Source organism: Melospiza melodia, chromosome 1 (assembly GCF_035770615.1).
Source record: "Melospiza melodia melodia isolate bMelMel2 chromosome 1, bMelMel2.pri, whole genome shotgun sequence".
Classification (NCBI taxonomy): Eukaryota; Metazoa; Chordata; class Aves; order Passeriformes; family Passerellidae; genus Melospiza; species Melospiza melodia.
Window position 1 is genome coordinate 173,105,434 of NC_086194.1, and position 8,087 is coordinate 173,113,520.

An 8,087-nucleotide genomic window follows, 5' to 3' on the forward strand; every position below is an offset into this window, starting at 1 on the left:
TGGCCCTGGGGTGGTCGTGGTGGCCAATTGTCCATCCTGGGGTGGCCGTGGTGGCCGATTGTCCACCCTGAGGAGCTCTGGTGGCCGATTGTCCATCCTGGAGAGCCGTGGTGGCCCTGGGGTGGCCGTGGTGGCCGATTGTCCATCCTGAGGAGCTCTGGTGGCCGATTGTCCATCCTGGAGAGCCGTGGTGGCCGATTGTCCATCCTGAGGAGCTCTGGTGGCCCTGGGGTGGCCGTGGTGGCCGATTGTCCACCCTGAGGAGCTCTGGTGGCCGATTGTCCATCCTGAGGAGCTCTGGTGTCCCCTGGTGTCCCCGTGTCCATCCTGTCCCACCACGGTGGCACCACCAGGAGCTGTGCCAGGACCTCCCATCTGCTGCTCCTGGTTCTTCTGGGCCCATCCTGGTGTCCACCATCAGTTCCTGAACCTTTCTAGGTGTCCACCATCTCCTCCTGAACCCATCCTGGTGTCCACCATCTCCTCCTGGTTCTCCTGGGCCCATCCTGGTGTCCACCATCTCCTCTGGGGCCCATCCTGGTGTCCACCTTCAGCTCCTAAACCTGTCTAGGTGTCCACCATCTCCTCCTGGTTCTTCTGGGTCCATCCTGGTGTCCACCATCTCCTCCTGAACCTGAGTGTCCACCATCTCCTCCTGGGTCCATCTTGGTGTCCACTTTCAGTTCCTGAACCCATCCTGGTGTCCACCATCTCCTCCTGAACCCATCCTGGTGTCCACCATCTCCTCCTGGTTCTTCTGGGTCCATCTTGGTGTCCACCATCAGTTCCTGAACCTTTCTAGGTGTCCACCATCTCCTCCTGGGCCCATCCTGGTGTCCACCATCTCCTCCTGGGTCCATCTTGGGGTTCATCATCTCCTCCTGGTTCTTCTGGGCCCATCCTGGTGTCCATCCAGCTCCTGGTGTCCATCCTGGTGTCCACCATCTCCTCCTGAACCCATCCTGGTGTCCACCTTCAGTTCCTGGGTCCATCCTGGTGTCCACCATCTCCTCCTGGGTCCATCCTGGTGTCCACCATCTCCTCCTGAACCTGAGTGTCCATCATCTCCTCCTGGGTCCACCTGAGTGTCCACCATCTCCTCCTGAACCCATCCTGGTGTCCACCATCTCCTCCTGAACCTGAGTGTCCACCATCTCCTCCTGGGCCCATCCTGGTGTCCATCATCTCCTCCTGGGCCCATCCTGGTCTCCACCATCTTCTCCTGAACCTATCTTGGTGTCCACCATCTCCTGCTGGGCCCATCCTGGTGTCCACCATCTCCTCCTGGGTCCACCTGGGTGTCCACCATCTCCTCCTGGGTCCATCCTGGTGTCCACCATCTCCTCCAGGACCCACCAGGGCACCCATCTCCACCTGGTCCTGCCCAGCCCACCTTGGTGTCCCTGATCTCCTCCAGGTCCCACCTTTGGTGTCCCCAGATCTCCAGGTCCCACCTTGGTGTCCCTGATCTCCTCCAGGTCCCACCTTGGTGACCCCAGATCTCCAGGTCCCACCTTGGTGACCCCAAACCTTCTCCAGGTCCCACTTTGGTGACCCCAATGTCCACCAGGTCCCACCTTGGTGACCCCAAACCTTCTCCAGGTCCCACCTTGGTGTCCCCCAAGTCCCACCAGGTCCCACCTTGGTGTCCTCCAACCTCCTCCAGGTCCCACCTTGGTGACCCCAGACCTTCTCCAGGTCCCACCTTGATGCTCCCACCGCTTCCAGGTGCCACCTCGGTGTCCCCAATGTCCACCAGGTCCCACCTTGGTGTCCCTGATCTCCTCCAGGCCCCACCTTGGTGTCCCTCAATCTTCTTCAGATCTTCCTGGTCCCACCTTGGTGACCCCGAACCTTCTCCAGGTCCCACCTTGGTGTCCCCCAAGTCCCACCAGGTCCCACCTTGGTGACCTCCAACTTCCAGCAGGTCCCACCTTGGTGTCCCTCAATCTTCTTCAGATCCTCCAGGTCCCACCTTGGTGACCCCAAACCTCCACCAGGTCCCACCTTGGTGACCTCCAACTTCCAGCAGGTCCCACCTTGGTGTCCTTCAATCTTCTTCAGATCTTCCTGGTCCCACCCTGATGACCCCAAACCTTCTCCAGGTCCCACCTTGGTGACCCCAGATCTCCTCCAGGTCCCACCTTGGTGACCCCAAATCTCCAGCAGGTCCCTCCTTGGTGTCCCCCAAGTCCCACCAGGTCCCACATTGGGTCCTCGAACTTCCAGCAGGTCCCACCTTGGTGTCCCTCAATCTTCTTCAGAACCTCCATGTCCCACCCTGATGACCCCAAACCTTCTCCAGGTCCCACCTTGGTGACCCCAGATCTCCAGGTCCCACCTTGGTGTCCCCCAAGTCCCACCAGGTCCCACCTTGGTGACCTCCAACCTCCAGCAGGTCCCACCTTGGTGCCCTTCAATCTTCTTCAGATCCTCCAGGTCCCACCTTGGTGACCCCAGATCTTCTCCAGGTCCCACCTTGGTGACCCCAAACCTTCTCCAGGTCCCACCTTGGTGACCTCCAACTTCCAGCAGGTCCCACCTTGGTGCCCTTCAATCTTCTTCAGATCCTCCAGGTCCCACCTTGGTGACCCCAAACCTTCTCCAGGTCCCACCTTGGTGACCCCAAACCTTCTCCAGGTCCCACCTTGGTGACCCCAGATCTTCTCCTGGTCCCACCTTGGTGACCCCAAACCTTCTCCAGGTCCCACCTTGGTGACCCCAGATCTCCACCAGGTCCCACCTTGGTGACTCCCAATCTCCTCCAGGTCCCACCTTGATGCTCCCACCACTTCCAGGTCCCACCTTGGTGACCCCAAACCTTCTCCAGGTCCCACCTTGGTGACCTCCATGTCTACCAGGTCCCACCTTGGTGACCCCAGATCTCCTCCAGGTCCCACCTTGGTGTCCCTCAATCTTCTTCAGATGCTCCAGGTCCCACCTTGGTGACCCCAGATCTCCACCAGGTCCCACCTTGGTGCTCCCACCACTTCCAGGTCCCACCTTGGTGACCCCAATCTCCTCCAAGTCCCACCTTGGTGACTCCCAATCTCCTCCAGGTCCCACCTTGGTGCTCCCACCACTTCCAGGTCCCACCTTGGTGATCTCAAACCCTCTCCAGGTCCCACCTTGGTGACCCCGATGTCCACCAGGTCCCACCTTGGTGACCTCCAGCTTCCAGCAGGTCCCACCTTGGTGTCCCTCAATCTTCTTCAGATCTTCCAGGTCCCACCTTGGTGATCTCAAACCTTCTCCAGGTCCCACCTTGGTGTCCCCAGATCTCCAAGTCCCATCTTGGTGCCCCTCAGCTTCCAGCAGGACCTTCTTGGTGTCCCCACCACTTCCAGGTTCCACCTCTCCTGGTCCCACCTTGGTGACCCCAGACCTTCTCCAGGTCCCACCTTGATGCTCCCACCACTTCCAGGTCCCACCTTGGTGACCCCAGATCTCCAGCAGGTCCCACCTTGGTGTTCCTGATCTCCTCCAGGTCCCACCTTGGTGTCCCTCAATCTTCTCCAGATCCTCCAGGTCCCACCTTGGTGACCCCAGATCTCCTCCAGGTCCCACCTTGGTGCTCCCACCAGTTCCAGGTCCCACCCTGATGACCCCAAACCTTCTCCAGGTCCCACCTTGGTGACCCCAAACCCTCTCCAGGTCCCACCTTGGTGTCCCCCAAGTCCCACCAGGTCCCACCTTGGTGACCCCAAACCTTCTCCAGGTCCCACCTTGGTGACCCCGAACCTTCTCCAGGTCCCACCTTGGTGTCCCCCAAGTCCCACCAGGTCCCACCTTGGTGACCTCCAACTTCCAGCAGGTTCCACCTTGGTGTCCCTCAATCTTCTTCAGATCTTCCTGGTCCCACCTTGGTGACCCCAGATCTCCTCCAGGTCCCACCTTGGTGACCCCAAACCTTCTCCAGGTCCCACTTTGGTGACCTCCATGTCTACCAGGTCCCACCTTGGTGTCCCCCAAGTCCCACCAGGTCCCACCTTGGTGACCTCCAACTTCCAGCAGGTCCCACCTTGGTGTCCCTCAATCTTCTTCAGATCTTCCTGGTCCCACCTTGGTGACCCCAGATCTCCACCAGGTCCCACCTTGGTGACCCCAGACCTTCTCCAGGTCCCACCTTGGTGACCCCAATCTCCTCCAGGTCCCACCTTGGTGACCCCAGATCTCCACCAGGTCCCACCTTGGTGACCCCAGATCTCCTCCAGGTCCCACCTTGGTGACCCCAATCTCCTCCAGGTCCCACCTTGGTGTCCCTCAATCTTCTTCAGATCCTCCAGGTCCCACCTTGGTGACCCCAAATCTTCTCCAGGTCCCACCTTGGTGACCCCAAACCTTCTCCTGGTCCCACCTTGGTGCTCCCACCACTTCCAGGTGCCACCTCGGTGTCCCCAATGTCCACCAGGTCCCCCAAAATGGAGAAGTCCCCACACTGGAGGGGTCCCCAAGATCCTGGGATGGTCCCCAAAGTGCAGAAGGTCCCAAATTGGGTGGGGTCCCATGGAAGGTCCCAAAATGGGTGGGTGGGGTCCCATGGGTGGGAGGTCCCCAAAGTGGAGAAGGTCCCCAAGGTGGGGATGGTCCCCAAACTTGGAGGTCCCATGGGATTGAGGTCCCCAAAATGGGGGGGTCCCAAAATGGCCACCAAGTCCTGGGAGGTCCCCAAAGTGGAGAAGGTCCCAAATTTGGGAGGTCCCATGGGTGGGAGGTCCCCAAAGTGGAGAAGGTCCCCAAAAATGGGGGGGGGTCACCAAGGTGGCTCCTGGAGGAGATTGGGGGTCACCAGGGTGGAGATCCTCAAGGTGGGGTCACCAGGGTGGAGAAGGTCCCCAAAGTGGAGGAGGGCACTTGGAGAAGGTCCCCAAAATGGAGGAGGGCACTTGGAGAAGGTCCCCAAAGTGGAGAAGGTCCCAAACTGGGTGGGGTCCTATGGGTGGGAGGTCCCCAAGGTGGAGAAGGTCCCAAAATGGGGAGGTCCCATGGGTGGGAGGTCCCAAAATGGCCACCAAGTCCTGGGAGGTCCCCAAGGTGGAGAAGGTCCCCAAAAATGGGGGGGGGGGGTCACCAAGGTGGCTCCTGGAGGAGATTGGGGGTCACCAAGGTGGAGATCCTCAAGGTGGGGTCACCAGGGTGGAGAAGGTCCCCCAAAATGGAGAAGGGCACTTGGAGAAGGTCACCAAGGTGGGGATGGTCCCCAAAATGGAGAAGGTCCCCAAGGTGGAGAAGGTCCCCAAAATGGAGAAGGTCCCCAAAATGGAGGAGGGCACATGGAGAAGGTCCCCAAGGTGGAGAAGGTCCCCAAACTTGGAGGTCCCATGAGTGGGAGGTCCCCAAAATGGAGCTCGGTCCCAAAATGGCCACCAAGTCCTGGGAGGTCCCCAAGATGGAGAAGGTCCCAAACTGGGTGGGGTCCCATGGGTGGGAGGTCCCCAAAGTGGAGAAGGTCCCCAAAAATGGGGGGGGGGGGGTCAACAAGGTGGCTCCTGGAGGAGATTGGGGGACACCAAGGTGGAGATCCTCAAGGTGGGGTCACCAGGGTGGAGAAGGTCCCCAAAATGGAGGAGGACACATGGAGAAGGTCCCCAAGGTGGAGAAGGTCCCAAACTGGGTGGGGTCCTATGGGTGGGAGGTCCCCAAGGTCGAGAAGGTCCCAAAATGGGGAGGTCCCATGGGTGGGAGGTCCCAAAATGGCCACCAAGTCCTGGGAGGTCCCCAAAGTGGAGAAGGTCCCAAACTGGGTGGGGTCCCATGGGTGGGAGGTGCCCAAAGTGGAGAAGGTCCCCAAAAATGGGGGGGGGGGTCACCAAGGTGGCTCCTGGAGGAGATTGGGGGACACCAAGGTGGAGATCCTCAAGGTGGGGTCACCAGGGTGGAGAAGGTCCCCAAAATGGAGGAGGGCACTTGGAGAAGGTCCCCAAGGTGGAGAAGGTCCCCAAAATGGAGAAGGTCCCCAAAATGGAGGAGGGCACATGGAGAAGGTCCCCAAGGTGGGGATGGTCCCCAAACTTGGGGGTCCCATGGGTGATGTCCCCAAACTGGGGGTGTCACCAAGGTGGGGATGGGGTCACCTCAATGGGGGGGGTCCCATGGAGGGGTTTCCCAAAATGGAGGTGTCCCAAAATGGCCGCCCAAGTCCTGGGAGATCACCAAATGGAGAAGGTCCCCAAAATGGAGAAGGTCACCAAGGTGGGGATGGTCCCCAAAATGGAGGTCCCCAATGTGGAGAAGGTCCCAAAATGGAGAAGGTCCCCAAAATGGGGGGGGTCCCATTGAAGGTCCCCAAAATGGGGGGGGTCACCAAGGTGGGGATGGTCCCCAAAATGGGGGAGGGGTCCCATGGGACTGAGGTCCCCAAAATGGAGGTCCCCAAGGTGGAGAAGGTCCACCAAATGGTGAAGGTCACCAAGGTGGGGACAGTCCCCAAAATGGAGGGTCCCATGAAGGGGGTCCCCAAAATGAGGATGGTCCCCAAAATTGAGGTCCCCAAGGTGGAGAAGGTCCCCAAAATGGGGGGGTCCCATGAAGGGGGTCCCCAAAATGAGGATGGTCCCCAAAATTGAGGTCCCCAAGGTGGAGAAGGTCACCAAGGTGGGGACGGTCCCCTAAAATGGGAGGGTCCCTAAAATGGGGGTCACCAAGGTGGAGAAGGTCCCCAAAATGGAGAAGGTCCCCAAAATGAAGGGTCCCATGAAGGGGGTCCCCAAGGTGGAGAAGGTCCCCAAAATGGAGAAGGTCACCAAGATGGAAAAGGTCCCCAAAATGGAGAAGGTCCCCAAAATGAAGGGTCCCATGAAGGGGGTCCCCAAAATGGGGATGGTCCCCAAAATGGAGGTCCCCAAAGTGGAGAAGGTCCCCAAAATGGAGAAGGTCCCCAAAATGGGGGTCCCCAAAATGAAGAACGTCCCCAAAATGGAGAAGGTCCCCAAAATTGGGGTCCCATGGGTGATGTCCCCAAAGTGGGGGGGATCTCCAAGGTGGAGACAGTCCCCAAAAGGGGGGGGTCCCATGAAGGGGGTCCCCAAAATGGAGATGGTCCCCAAGATGGAGGATCCCATTGAAGGTCCCCAAAATGGGGGTGTCACCAAGGTGGGGATGGTCCCCAAAATGGAGAAGGTCCTCAAAATGGAGAGGTCCCCAAAATGGGGGTCCCCAAAATGGAGAAGGTCCCCAGAATGGAGGTCCCCAAGGTGGAGAAGGTCACCAAGGTGGGGATGGTCCCCACAATGGAGAAGGTCCCCAAAATGGAGAAGGTCCCCAAAATGGGGGTCCCCAAGGTGGAGAAGGTCCCCAAAATGGAGAAGGTCCCCAAGGTGGAGAAGGTCCCCAAAATGGGGGTCCCCAAAATGAAGAACCACCCCAAAATGGGGACGGTCCCCAAAATGGAGAAGGTCCCCAAAATGGGGATGGTCCCCAAAATGGGGGTCCCCAAAATGGGGATGGTCCCCAAAATGGAGGTCCCCAAGGTGGAGAAGGTCCCCAAAATGGAGAAGGTCACCAAGATGGGGACAGTCCCCAAAATGGAGAAGGTCCCCAAAATGGGGGTCCCCAAAATGGGGATGGTCCCCAAAATGGAGAAGGTCCCCAAAATGGAGAAGGTCCCCCAAAATGGAGAAGGTCCCCAAAATAGGGGATCCCATAAAGGGGGTCCCCAACATGAGGATGGTCCCCAAAATGGGGGTCCCATGGGTGACGTCCCCAAACTGATGGGGGGGTCCCCAAAATGGGGGGCTCCCCAAAATGGAGAAGGTCACCAAGGTGGGGACAGTGCCCAAAATGGAGGGGGGGTCCCCAAAATGGGAGAGTCCAAGATGAAGAAGGTCCCCAAAATAGGGGATCCCATCAAGGGGGTGCCCAAAATAGGGATGGTCCCCAAAATGGAGAGGTCCCCAAAATGGGGATGGTCCCCAAAATGGGGGATCCCATAAAGGGGGTCCCCAAAATGAGGACGGTCCCCAAAATGGGGGTCCCATGGGTGACATCCCCAAACTGATGGGGGGGTCCCCAAAATGGGGGGCTCCCCAAAATGGAGAAGGTCACCAAGGTGGGGACAGTGCCCAAAATGGAGGGGGGGTCCCCAAAAA